This window comes from Zalophus californianus, chromosome 4 (genome assembly GCF_009762305.2).
Source record: "Zalophus californianus isolate mZalCal1 chromosome 4, mZalCal1.pri.v2, whole genome shotgun sequence".
Taxonomy (NCBI): Eukaryota; Metazoa; Chordata; class Mammalia; order Carnivora; family Otariidae; genus Zalophus; species Zalophus californianus.
The window spans coordinates 189,920,583-189,933,999 of NC_045598.1; the positions used below are offsets into that span (position 1 = coordinate 189,920,583).

Here is a 13,417-nt window from a genome sequence, read left to right on the forward strand (position 1 = left end):
AGAGCGCAGGCGCGCCGGCACGCGCACGCGCGCGCAGAGACCCTCGGGAGTTGGCCACGCCCACGCAGACATCCTTGGGGACGTGCCCCTGCTGTGAGAAGCGCGACTGTGGTGCGGAGGGTCCTCCTGCTCCCCTGCTGCGGCTGTGCCTCCGAACCCCGCTGTGCCCACGGTCTCCGGCCGCGCCAGCCCAGGGTTCCAGAAGGTTCTCTGTGGTCATCATGGGTCGTTGCGGACCGTGGGCTCAGGGAGCCGGCCGGGCGGAGTGGGAAGGGGCTGTCATGGGGGAGCGGCAGCGGAGGCCTGGGGCGGGAGGCAGGCCGGCCCCACCGCCAGGAGGGGCTGCCACCGGCTGGGGCGGGGGGGGGGGGCTCCTCACAGGGCGGGGACAGCAGGGGTGCAGGCGGCCCCCGCCGACAGGGAAGGCGTTCTCCCCCTGCGGCAAGGGGGCTGCGCAGACAGGCGGCCCCCCTCTCCCAGGGGCTCCCCTCAGACAGCGGCCACTGCCCTCAGCCAGCTGCTCCTCCCTCCGGCTGGTGGCCGTCCTCCCTCAGGCAGCTGCTCCCCCCTCCGGCTGGTGGCCGTCCTCCCTCAGGCAGCTGCTCCCCCCTCCGGCTGGTGGCCGTCCTCCCTCAGGCAGGTGCTCCCCCCTCCGGCTGGTGGCCGTCCTCCCTCAGCCAGCTGCTCCTCCCTCCGGCTGGTGGCCGTCCTCCCTCAGGCAGGTGCTCCCCCCTCCGGCTGGTGGCCGTCCTCCCTCAGGCAGCTGCTCCCCCCTCCGGCTGGTGGCCGTCCTCCCTCAGCCAGCTGCTCCTCCCTCCGGCTGGTGGCCGTCCTCCCTCAGGCAGGTGCTCCCCCCTCCGGCTGGTGGCCGTCCTCCCTCAGGCAGGTGCTCCCCCCTCCGGCTGGTGGCCGTCCTCCCTCAGGCAGGTGCTCCCCCCTCCGGCTGGTGGCCGTCCTCCCTCAGGCAGCTGCTCCCCCCTCCGGCTGGTGGCCGTCCTCCCTCAGGCAGCTGCTCCTCCCTCCGGCTGGTGGCCGTCCTCCCTCAGGCAGCTGCTCCCCCCTCCGGCTGGTGGCCGTCCTCCCTCAGGCAGCTGCTCCCCCCTCCGGCTGGTGGCCGTCCTCCCTCAGCCAGCTGCTCCTCCCTCCGGCTGGTGGCCGTCCTCCCTCAGGCAGGTGCTCCTCCCTCCGGCTGGTGGCCGTCCTCCCTCAGGCAGGTGCTCCCCCCTCCGGCTGGTGGCCGTCCTCCCTCAGCCAGCTGCTCCTCCCTCCGGCTGGTGGCCGTCCTCCCTCAGGCAGCTGCTCCCCCCCTCCGGCTGGTGGCCGTCCTCCCTCAGCCAGCTGCTCCTCCCTCCGGCTGGTGGCCGTCCTCCCTCAGGCAGGTGCTCCCCCCTCCGGCTGGTGGCCGTCCTCCCTCAGGCAGCTGCTCCTCCCTCCGGCTGGTGGCCGTCCTCCCTCAGGCAGCTGCTCCTCCCTCCGGCTGGTGGCCGTCCTCCCTCAGGCAGCTGCTCCTCCCTCCGGCTGGTGGCCGTCCTCCCTCAGGCAGCTGCTCCCCCCGCAAAGGCCAAGTCCATCCCAGCCAAGTGCTCATCTCGCCCCCAGTGAGGCGGCCGTCACCCCCTCAGAAGGTGCTTCCCCCCGACAGGCGGCAACCCCCCTTAGCCAGGCGCTTCCCTCTCTCAGCCGGGTGCTCAGCCCCCGTGACCGGCGGCCCCTTTCTCAGGCAGATGCTTCTTCCTGGACAGGTGACCCCTAATCAGGCAGGCGCTCCCCTACCCAGACAGGCAGATGCTCCCCGACAGGTGGCCTCCCCCCACCCCGTTCAGCCAGGGATTCCCCCTCAAAAGGGCAGCCACCACCTCTCAGGAAGGTGGTCCCCCACACACAGGTGGACGCCCCTCAGCCAGGGACACCCCCTCCGACAGGTGGTCGACCCCCCTCAGGGACCTGGTTCCCCCACCGGCTCCTCAGACAAGTGGCCCCCATCCCCCCACCCCCTTCCCCACTCTCCATTACCTCAGGCAGGTGCTTCCCCTCAGGCACCCCCCTCACCCCCTCAGGCTGTCACCCCTCCCTTCAGACAGGAGTCCCCCACTCTCAGGCAGGTGGCCTCCCTCACCCTCAGGGAGGGCCCAGTCAGGCAGATGCCAGGCTCCTCCTCAGTCAAGCTCCCCCTCCGGGCAGGCGACACCCCCACCCCCCTGCAGAGATGCATCCCCCTGAGCACTGATGACTGATCCTGACCCTGAAAAGGCAGATGGGGCATCCAGGGAGACGAGCTGCTGGGGCAGGGGAGGCGGTTTCCGAAGGACCCTGGGCACACAGCGTTGGGGGTGCAGGTGGGGCCCCATGGGAACATAGTACAGAGGCAGGCACTGCCCGGTGCCTTGGGGGCCGTCCTGGAGCAGAGCGCCAGGGTCTGGGCTCAGCTGTGGGGTCCCCAGCCCCTCCGTGGCCTGCACTTCGGGGCCACCTGATTCCACAGAGGCGGGGCGGCTAGCAGAACGTTCCTGGCGCGCACGGTGGCCCGCGTGCAAGGGAGGCTTCTGGCATCTTCCCTTCCCCCCACGTTTGTCCAGATGCTGGTGGGAGCAGGGAACACCCGGTGGACAATGTTCTGGCACTTTCCCCAAGTTGCTCTTGTCATCAACGCGTACATAAGGAGAAGCACCTGGGGGCGCATGGACCTCGGGTGGAGGCGGCCCCAGGGCCTGGCTGTCTTGGCGGAACTCTGCCTGTTGGAGCGCAGGCAGGATGACTTCCTGCAAGATGAAGGCAGGAGTGACGAAGGCTTCCTACTGGGAAAGGCCTATCCCCCAGTCCCTGTGTGGAGCAGCTTGGGGCCCTGCAGGGCGGGGATGCAGGTGCAGGCGGGGAGAGGAGCTGAGAGGTGCGTGCGGGACCTGGTGCATGCTGACCCTCCTTGAGGAGCCCTGTTCGCTGCTCATGTGGGTCTGGCAGACACACATCCTGTGAGGGGCGCTCTGTAGATATGGAGCCTGCTGACATGCACCCTGTGTCTCCTCACCTATAGGTTCAAGTTCAAGAAATGATGCTTCTCTGTGCCTTGCTCCTAGCCGTTGGCTGGCCGTTGGTCAGCAATCAAAATATATCAGCTTGTAAGTATTAGCCCCCTGGCTGTCTGGGAGGCAATAAGAATTTATGTGTTATCCAGGGTCAGAGAAAGAATTTGAGTGGAATTTCTGTCATCTTAGCCAGCGGAGCCGTCCGTCTTCAGTGCAATTGGTGGGCACGGGGTGGATTTGGAAGTGTCCCTGAGCTAGGAGAGGGTCAGGAGGGGTTTTCTAGATGAGGCCCTTCCTCTTCTGGAGTGGGCAGGAGTGGCTGAGTCCAGCGACATCTGGGAGGGCACTGGCCTTTTAGGACGGTCAGGCTTCCTTGGACAGATGAAGCTTATCTGCAGAGCGCAGGGTTCCCTCACTTGGTCTCTGGGAACAGGAGCAACTCCTGGCTTCTGCCTATAGCAGTGTGTCCTTTAAGGCAGGGGGAAGGGGTCACCTGCCAAGGGAGGGTGTAACCGGCTGGTAACAGGGCGGAAAACGCTGTAGCCTGATGCTGCTTAGTTTTCTCTCAGGGACCTACAATTTGAAATGCCATGAGTGTTCCATCATCAACACCTTCAACTGTCCAAATCTGAGAACATGTGCCTATGAAGTAAGGCGCTGTCTGATAGTCTCTATTCGTAAGTACCTGTCTTTCCTACGCCTTGTGATTTAGTGAGTTTCAGGGAGCAGGTCCAATCTGTTCTTTCTCTGCACCCAGCCCCATGGCTCTTGGCCTGCTCTGCCCCCATCCTGGGAGCACATCCCAGGCACTAGGCTCAGCCCCAGGAAAGGGTAGTGTGCACCATCTTGGAGAACCCCATAATCTGCAAGGTCGGGCTGCAGTGTGCACACCTCCTGAGATGTGTCCAGGGGCCAAGGGGATGGTTGCACCTCTAGGGCTCCACCCCCCTGTCAGGCCTTGGTCGCAGGGGTTGACACCCCTGGGTAACCTGGGTGATTCCTCGTGGCCCGTTTGATTCTGGCCGTCTTTGCAGAGGGCTTCCAGCTAAGCAGAACCAAGAAGTGGGCGTACCAGGGACTTGTCAGGACAGCGCCTACCTCACACAGAAGCCACGGTCAAGTGTGAGCTTAGGCAGAAAGGTCAGGCAGAGCGTCCTTTCAGGATGCTCTTGCCTCTCATTCAGAGGCTCTCGTGCCCTGAGAAATGTGTCCCACTCCCCTGAAGAACGTGAACAGCCAGAGGCCAGTGACCACTCGCTTACCCTGGGAGCTGCAGCCACAGTAGGGACTGGGAAGGGAGGCAGAGGCCTTGTCTTGGGCCCTGCTCAGGGCCTGTCCTCCAGCCCCTGTTCTTCCCCAGCATCCCTATGAATCTTCACGTGCCATTCTGTGTTCGAAGCACCCTGCAAAACAGTCCTCTTACTGCCACCTCTTGGTTGTACCAAGTGCCGATGCCCGCACTGGGGACTCGGGCAGGAACTAGGATCTGTCCTTTGTTCCTGCAGGGGGCACCTACGGTGTGCAGGTCTCAGCCTCTCAGTAATGTGGCGATGTGGCTGGAATGGTCCTCATGGTTCTTAATAGGATTGCAAGAGGCCCTCAGCAGTAACCATCAGGGGACTTTGAAATGACAGGGGTTGTCACTTACAAGTCTGGAGCTTACGAGGCGCTCCTGGAGGCACACAGTGATGTACTGGGTAGTAGAGAGAGAGGGCATGGGCTGGGACTTCTGCTTTTATTGGGGTCAAGGGTGGGGACCCAGGGTTTCTTGGGCCCATCTTTTATGGGTGAATTTAAAACATGACAGTTGGGGGGGTGGCGCCTGGGTGGCTCAGTTGTTAAGCATCTGCCTTCGGCTCAGGTCATGGTCCCAGGGTCATGGGTTCGAGCCCTGATCGGGCTCCCTGCTCAGCGGGAAGGCTGCTTCTCCCTCTGCCACTCCCCCTGCTTGTATTCTCTCTCTCACTGTGTCTCTCTCTCTCTCAAATAAATAAAATCTTAAATAAATAAGTAAAACATGAGAGTAGGAATTGAAAGCGCAGGAAGAGAAAACACAGGACACCCAAGTGATCACCTATGGAAACCAACCAAGATCCCTAAAGCAAAGGAGCCGGGGGTGGGGAGGTGTGGGCTTCTTGCTCTTTATCTCGTCCAGTGGCTGGTGACTCGTTTATTCCAGACAGCCATCTTTGAAGTGGATGGCTTAGCAGTCATGGCTTGTGTGGCACTTGCATTACAAAAGGAGAAAAGACCCACCATCAGGGCTACACTCCCTCTGGGAGACCTGGATGAGTTGTGCATCCACACGTTGGGATGACTGCTCCTGAAGTGGGCTGTGGACTCTGCTTCCAAGCACCTCACCCCCTATGGCTCTGGGGTAGACTTGGCCCAGAGAGAACTTGCCTGAGGTCTGCAGGGCTGAGGTGAAGCAGAGACTTGCTCTGGAAGGTCGCTGTGGTTTTCCACAGTGTGGACAGCAGGGGACTCCGGCGTCTCCTCACTTTATCCTGCTGCACGTCCATCCCTTCATCCCCGTTGCCGGGCCTTTTGGCCAAGAGCCCTTCCTTTTTTTTTTTTTAATAGTTATGTTAATCACCATACATTACATCATTAGTTTTTGATGTAGTGTCCCATGATTCATTGTTTGTGTATAACACCCGGGGCTCCATGCAGAACGTGCCTTCTTTAATACCCATCACCAGGGTAGCCCATCCTCCCCCCCCCACCCTTCTAGAACCCTCAGTTTTACTGAGTCCATTGTCTGTCATGGTTCGTCTCCCCCACCTCCGGTTTCCCCCGCTTCACTATTCCCCTCCTGTTATCTTCTTCTTTTTCTTCCTTTTTTATTTTTAGCATATATTGTATTATTTCAAAGGTACAGCTCTGTGATTCAACAGTCTTGCACAATTCACAGCGCTCACCATACCACATACCCTCCCCAATGTCTATCACCCAGCCACCCCATCGCTCCCACTCCGACCACTCCAGCAACCCTCAGTTTGTTCCTGAGATTAAGAATTCCTCATATCAGGTCATATGATACATGTCTTTCCCTGATTGACTTATTTCGCTCAGCATAACACCCTCTAGTTCTATCCACATCGTTGCAAATGGCAAGATCTCATTCCTTTTGATGGCTGCATAATAGTCCATTGTATATATATACCACCTCTTCTTTATCCATTCATCTGTCGTTGGACACCTTGGCTCTTTCCACAGTTTGGCTATTGTGGACATTGCTGCTATAAACATCGGGGTGCATGTACCCCTTCAGATCCCTACATTTGTATCTTTGGGGTAAATACCAAGTAGTGAAATTGCTGGGTTGTAGGGTAGCTCTATTTTCCCCTGTTTGAGGAACCTCCATACTGTTTTCCAGAGTGGCTGCACCACTTTTCATTCCCACCAACAGTGTAGGAGGGTTCCCCTTTCTCCGCATCCCCGCCAACCTCTGTCATTTCCTGACTTGTTAATTTTAGCCATTCTGACTGGTGTGAGTTGATATCTCATTGAGGTTTTGATTTGGATTTCCTTGATGCCGAGCGATGTTGAGCACTTTTTCATGCATCTGTTGGCCATTTGGATGTCTTCTTTGGAAAAATGTCTGTTCATGTCTTCTCCCAGTTTCTTGATTGGGTCATTTCTTCTTTGTGTGTCCAGTTTAAGAAGCTCTTTATAGATTTTGGATACTAGCCCTTTATCTGATATGTCATTTGCAAATATCTTCTCCCATTCTGTCGGTTGTCTTTTGGTTTTGTTGACTATTTCTTTTGCTGTGCAAAAGCTTTTTATCTTAATGAACTCCCAATAGTTCATTTTTGCCTTTGCTTCCTTTGCCTTTGGTGATGTTTCTAGGAAGAAGTTGCTGCAGCTGAGGTCAAAGAGGTTGCTACCTGTATTTTCTCTTAGGATTTTGATGGACTTCTGTCTCACATTTAGGTCTTTCAACCATTTTGAGACTGTTTTCGTGTGTGGTGTAAGGAAATGGCTCAGTTTCATTCTTCTGCATGTGGCTGTCCAGTTTTCCCAACACCATTTGTTGAAGAGACTGTCTTTTTTCCTTTGGACATTCTTTCCTGCTTTGTCAAAGATTAGTTGACCCTAGAGTTGAGGGTCCATTTCTGGGCTCTCTATTCTGTTCCATTGATCTACGTGTCTGTTTTTGTGCCAGTACCATACTGTCTTGATGATGCCAGCTTTGTAATAGAGCTGGAGGTCCGGAATTGTGATGCCGCCAGCTTTGCTTTTCTTTTTCAACATTCCTCTGGCTATTCGGGGTCTTTTCTGGTTCCATACAAATTTTAGGATTATTTGTTCCATTTCTTTGAAAAACGTTCATGGTATTTTGATGGGGATTGCATTGAATGTGTGGATTGCTTTAGGTAGCATTGATATCTTCACAATGTTTGTTCTTCCAATCCATGAGCATGGAACGTTTTTCCATTTCTTTGTGTCTTCCTCAATTTCTTTCATGAGTATTTTATAGTTTTCTGAGTACAGATCCTTTGCCTCTTTGGTTAGATTTATTCCTAGGCATCCTATGGTTTTGGGTGCAATTGTAAATGGGATCGACTCCTTAATTTCTCTTTCTTCTGTCTTGTGGTTGATGTATAGGAATGCCACTGATTTCTATGCATTGAATTTATATCCTGCCACTTGACTGAATTTCGTGTATGAGTTCTAAAGCAGTTTCGGGGTGGAGTCTTTTGGGTTTTCCACAGAAAGTGTCATATCATCTGTAAAGAGTGAGTGTTTGATTTCTTCTTTGCTGATTTGGATGCCTTTGATTTCTTTTTGTTGTCGGATTGCTGTGGCTAGGACTTCTAGTACTATGTTGAATAGCAGTGGTGATAGTGGACATTCCCGCCTCATTCCTGACCTTAGAAGGAAAGCTCTCAGTTTTTCCCCATTGAGAATGATTTTCGCCGTGGGTTTTTCATAGATGGCTTTTATGATCTTGAGGTATGTACCCTCTATCCTTATACTCTGAAGAGTTTTGATCAAGAAAGGATGCTGTACTTTGTCAAATGCTTTTTCTGCATCTATTGAGAGGATCATATGATTCTCGTTCTTTCTTTTGTTAATATATTGTACCACGTTGATTGATTTGTGGAAGTTGAACCAAACTTGCAGCCCAGGGATAAATCCCACTTGGTCGTGGTGAATAATCCTTTTAATGTACTGTTGTATCCTATTGGCTAGAATTTTGGTGAGAATTTTTGCATCCGTTTTCATCAAGGATATTGGTCTATAATTCTCCTTTTTGATGGGGTCTTTGTCTGGTTTTGCGATCAAGGTAAGGCTGGCCTCATAAAATGAGTTTGAAAGTTTCCCTTCCATTTCTATTTTTTGGAACAGTTTCAGAAGAATAGGTATTAATTCTTCTTTAAATGTGTGGTAGAATTCCCCTGGGAAGCCATCTGGCCCTGGGCTTTTCTTTGTTGGGGGATTTTTGATGACTGCTTCAATTTCCGTAGTGGTTATAGGTCTGTTCAGGTTTTCTATTTCTTCCTGGTTCAGTTTTGGTAGTTGATACATCTCTAGGAATGCATCCATTTCTTCCAGGTTATCTAATCTGCTGGCATATAGTTGCTCATAATATGTTCTTATAATTGTTTTATTTCTCTGGTGTTGGTTATGATCTCTCCTCTTTCATTCATGATTTTGTTGATTTGGGTCATTTCTCTTTTCTTTTTGATAACTGTGGCCAGGGGTTTATCAATCTTGTTAATTCTTTCAAAGAACCAGCTCCTAGTTTCGTTGATCTGTTCTACTGTTCTTTTGGTTTCTACTTCACTGATCTCTGCTCTGATATTTATTATTTTTCTTCTCCTACTGGGTTTAGGCTTTATTTGCTGTTCTTTCTCCAGCTCCTTTAGGTGGAGGGTTAGGTTGTGTATTTGAGACTTTTCTTGTTCCTTGAGAAAGGCTTGTATTGCTATATGCTTTCCTCTTAGGACTGCCTTTGCTGTATCCCAAAGATTTTGAACAGTTGTGTTTTCATTTTCATTTGTTTCCGTGATTTTTAAAAATTCTTCTTTAATTTCCTGGTTGACCCATTCATTCCTTAGTAGGATGCTCTTTAGCCTCCATGTATTTGAGTTCTTTCCGACATTCCTCTTGTGACTGAGTTCTAGCTTCAAAGCATTGTGGTCTGAAAATATGCAGGGAATGATCCTAATCTTTTGGTGCCAGTTGAGACCTGATTTGTGACCTAGGATGTGATCTATTCTGGAGAATGTTCCATGGGCACTAGAGAAGAATGTGTAGTCTGTTGCTTTGGGATGGAATGTTCTGAATGTTCTGAATCTATCTATGGAGTCCATTTGGTCCAATGTGTCATTTAAAGTCTTTATTTCCTTCTTGATCATTTGCTTAGCTGATCTATCCATTTCAGTGAGGGGAGTGTTAAAGTCCCCCACTATTATTGTATTGTTGTCGATGTGTTTCTTTGCTTTTGTTGTTAACTGGCTTCTATAATTGGCTGCTCCCATGTTAGGAGCATAGAAATTTACAATTGTTAGATCTTGTTGGATAGACCCTTTAAGTAGGATATAGTGTCCTTCCTCATCTCTTAGTACAGTCTTTGGTTTAAAATCTAATTTGTCTGATATAAGCATTGCCATCCCAGCTTTCTTTTGGTGTCCATTAGCATGGTAAATGGTTTTCCACCCGCTCACTTTCAATGTGGGGGTGTCTTTGGGTCTAAAAGGAGTCTCTTGCAGACAGCATATCGATGGGTCTTGTTTTTTATTCCAGTCTGATAGCCTGTGTCTTTTGACTGGGGCATTGAGCCCGTTTACATTCATGGCAAAAACTGAAAGATATGAGTGTAGTGCCATTGTATTGCCTGTAAGGTGACTGTTACTGTATATTGTCTGTGTTCCTTTCTGGTCTGTGTTGCTTTTATGCTCTGTCTTTGCTTAGAGGACCCCTTTCAATATTTCTTGTAGGGCTGGTTTCATGTTTGCAAATTCCTTGGTTTTTGTTTGTCTTGGAAGCTTTTTATCTCTCCTTCTATTTTCAATGACAGCCTAGGTGGATATAGTATTCTTGGCTGCATATTTTTCTGATTTAGTGCTCTGAATATGTCATGCCAGTCCCCTCTGGCCTGCCAGGTCTCTGTGGATAGGTCTGTTGCCAATCTAATGTTTCTACCAGTGTAGGTTACATATCTCTTCTCCTGAGCTGCTTTCAGGATTTTCTCTTTGTCTCTGAGACTCGTAAGTTTTACTATTAGATGTCGGGGTGTCGTCCTATTTTTATTGATTTTGAGAGGAGTTCTCTGTGCCTCCTGGATTTTGATGCCTGTTTCCTTCCCCACATTAGGGAAGTTCTCTGCTATAATTTGGTCCAATATACCCTCTGCCCCTCTCTCTCTTTCTTCTTCTTCTGGGATCCCAACTATTCTAATGTTGTTTCGTCTTATGGTATCGTTTATCTCTCAAATTCTGCCCTCGTGATCCAGTAGTTGTTTCTCTCTCTTTTTCTCAGCTTCTTTATTTTCCATCATTTGGTCTTTTATATCACTGATTCTCTCTTCTGCCTCATTTATCCTAGCAGTTAGCGCCCCCACTTTTGATTGCACCTCATTAATAGCCTTTTTGATTTCAACTTGGTTAGATTTTAGTTCTTTTACTTCTCCAGAAAGCGTTTCTCTAATAACTTCCACGCTTTTTTCAAGCCCAGCTAGTATCTTTAAAATCATCACTCTGAACTCTTAGTTGCGACATCGTACTAAGGTTTGTATTGAGTAGATCCCTGGCAGTCAGTACTGCCTCTTGTTCTTTTTGTTGGGGTGATTTTTCCGTCTTTTCATTTTGTCCAGAGGAGAATAGATGAATGAGAGAACAAAATGCTAACAGGGTAACCACGTCCCCAGAAAATATACTCTAAACAAATCAGAAAAGACTTGAAGCTGGGGGGAAAGAAAGGGAAAGGAAAAAAAAAGAAAAATAAAAGAAAAATAAAGAAAAAGATAAAAACAAAAACAGAACAAAACAAAACAGAATATGATCAAATATGATCAGGCTGGTGCATAGATCACTGCCACACACTAGATTTTGGGTGTATTTTGGTCTGTTAGAAGAAAGTGCCTCCCAAAATTTTAAAGAAAGAAAAACTTATATATGTATAAAAATAAGGGTTAATACGATGAAGGGAAGGAATGTGACTGTAAAGATGAAAATTATAAGAAACTTTATAGAAGGAATTGATGAGATAAGAAGTTGTGTGAAAAAAGAAGAGGATTTTTTAAAAAAGGGAAAAGGAGAGAATGTGATCAGGCAGGAGAGTAGAACAAAGTCATACACTATTTAGGGTATATTTTGATCTGTTAGAACAAACGTATCTCAAAATTTTAAAGAGAGAACAACTTATATATATGCCAAAAATAAGGGTAACTACTATAAAGGGATAGAATATGACTCTAAAAATGAAAAATAAAAATGTTTTTTTAAAAAAGGGATTGATAAGATGTTGGTTGAAAAGGGGAAAAAGAAAAATTCACAAAAAAGTTAAAAAAATTAACTTTGAAAAACTAAAGAATCATGGTAAAAAAGCCATGAATTCTATGTGCAGTATTCCCCTAGCGCTGGAGTTCTCCCGTTCTCCTTGATCGGTAAACTTGGTCTTGGCTTGCTGGCTGTTCGTGTTGATCTTCTGGGGGAGGGGCCTGTTGCCGTGGTTCCCAAATGTCTTCACCTGAGGCGGAATTGCCCCGCCTTTGTCTGTCCAGGCTAAGTAATCTGCTCGGGTTTGCTCTCGGGAGCTTGGTTCCCTGCAAGCTCTCGGTACAGCTTTGGAGGATGAGAGTGAAAATGGTGGCTTCCCAATCTCCGCCCGGAGGAGCGGAGAACTTGGGGCCCCGCTCCTCAGTGCGCCCCCGGAGAAAAGCAGTCAGTCACTCCCATCTCCCCGGTCTCCAGCTGCACTCCGTGCTCACCGGCCTGTGACCGAGCATTTCTGTCTCTGGCACCCGACCCCGTGTGGAGTCTCCAAACCCAGCAGATCTCTGCCGTGCGCTCCCGCGCCGCTCCTCCCAGGGGAGGAAGGGAGACTCCCCGGATCTGCCGCTTGTTGGGTCCCTGCTGGAGGAGCAGTGGCCCGACTGGGCCGCGGATCACAGTTTATGGCAAACCTGAGCTGAGAGCCCGCGCCTCGGCTCCGTCTCTGCAGCCGGCTTCCCCGCTCCGATACCTGGGAGCTCTGCCGCACTCAGGCACCCCTGGTCTTTCTGTGACCCCGAGGTTCCTGAGACCACACTGTCCCGCGAGGTTTCCACCCCCCGCTTAGCCACTGGAGTGACGTCCCTCAGCAGAGCCGAGTTCTAAAAGTTCCGATTTTGTGCTCCGCGGCTCTATCACTTGCCAGAAGCGGCCAACGGAGGCCCCCTCCCCCGCCGTCTATCCTCCCGAATATCGCCTCGGATTCACTTCTCCGCACATCCTACCTTCCACTAAGTGGTAGCCTTTCTGTTCAGACGGTTGTTGCTATTTTTTTCGTCGATCTCCTGTTGAGTTTGTAGGTATTCAGAATGGTTTGATCCCTATCCAGCTAAATCCCTGGGACCAGAGGAAATCCAGGTCTCCCACTCCTCTGCCATCCTGTTCCGCCCCCTCTCCCAAGAGTACTTCCTAAGAGCACAGTCGTTGCTTGGCTGCTGGGCTGCAGAGGCGACAGGTGTGTGGGCGAGCACTTTAGACATCTCTAAGAGTTCTCTCTGCATGGCCCGGAACGGGAGGGCAGAGAAGCATGGCGTCGATATTTTCCTGCCAAGTGGGCTCTTTCCCCCAGCCTCAGCTCCAAGTAGTAGACCTGGTTCTGGACTATCCTTCTGATCACCAGCCTGCCCTTGATACACGTCCATCTCTCAGCTCCTCCCCCCAGTCATGGAAGCTAGAACACCTGGATTTAATAACTGACCCCCATAGGGCTCCAGGGGCTCAGTTTTCCCGAGCGGCCCTGGTGGATACCGAAACAATGAGTTGACAAGAGCCTTCAGAGGGCTGGAATGCCTGCATATTTTCCCCTGCAGGATATTTGCTGACTTCTGGGGTTGTGCAAGTAAATGGAACACCTCTTCGGAAAAATTCTGAACCTCAGAGACTGAGCTTTGACCCACACTCAAACTCAGTGATGTCTCAGCAATGGACAGACACAGTACCCGGAACACAACAGAGACCCAGAAAGGGTTGCACTCACATATGCCCGAGTGATTTGGGGCAACGGTGCAAACATAGTCGGTGGGGGAAAGATAGCCTCTTCCACTTGATCGGGCAAAAGTGAATCTTGACCTAAACCTCAAATCGTATTCAAAAATTACCTCCAGAGGATCATGGGCTAAATGTAAAAGGTAAAATCTACCAACTTTTAGGAAAAGAGAGCACAGAGGA

General features: G+C 51.1%; 1 long non-coding RNA gene across 1 annotated transcript in view; it reads left to right on the forward strand.

Moving 5' to 3' along the window:
* Positions 1-59: 59 nt before the first annotated feature.
* LOC118356905 overlaps positions 60-13,417 on the forward strand; it is a 21,361-nt gene continuing 8,003 nt past the window's right edge. Inside the window, exons 1-3 of the long non-coding RNA XR_004820021.1 lie at positions 60-205; positions 3,032-3,116; positions 3,593-3,700. This is a non-coding gene — a long non-coding RNA (uncharacterized LOC118356905). The remainder of the gene's footprint in view (positions 206-3,031; positions 3,117-3,592; positions 3,701-13,417) is intronic.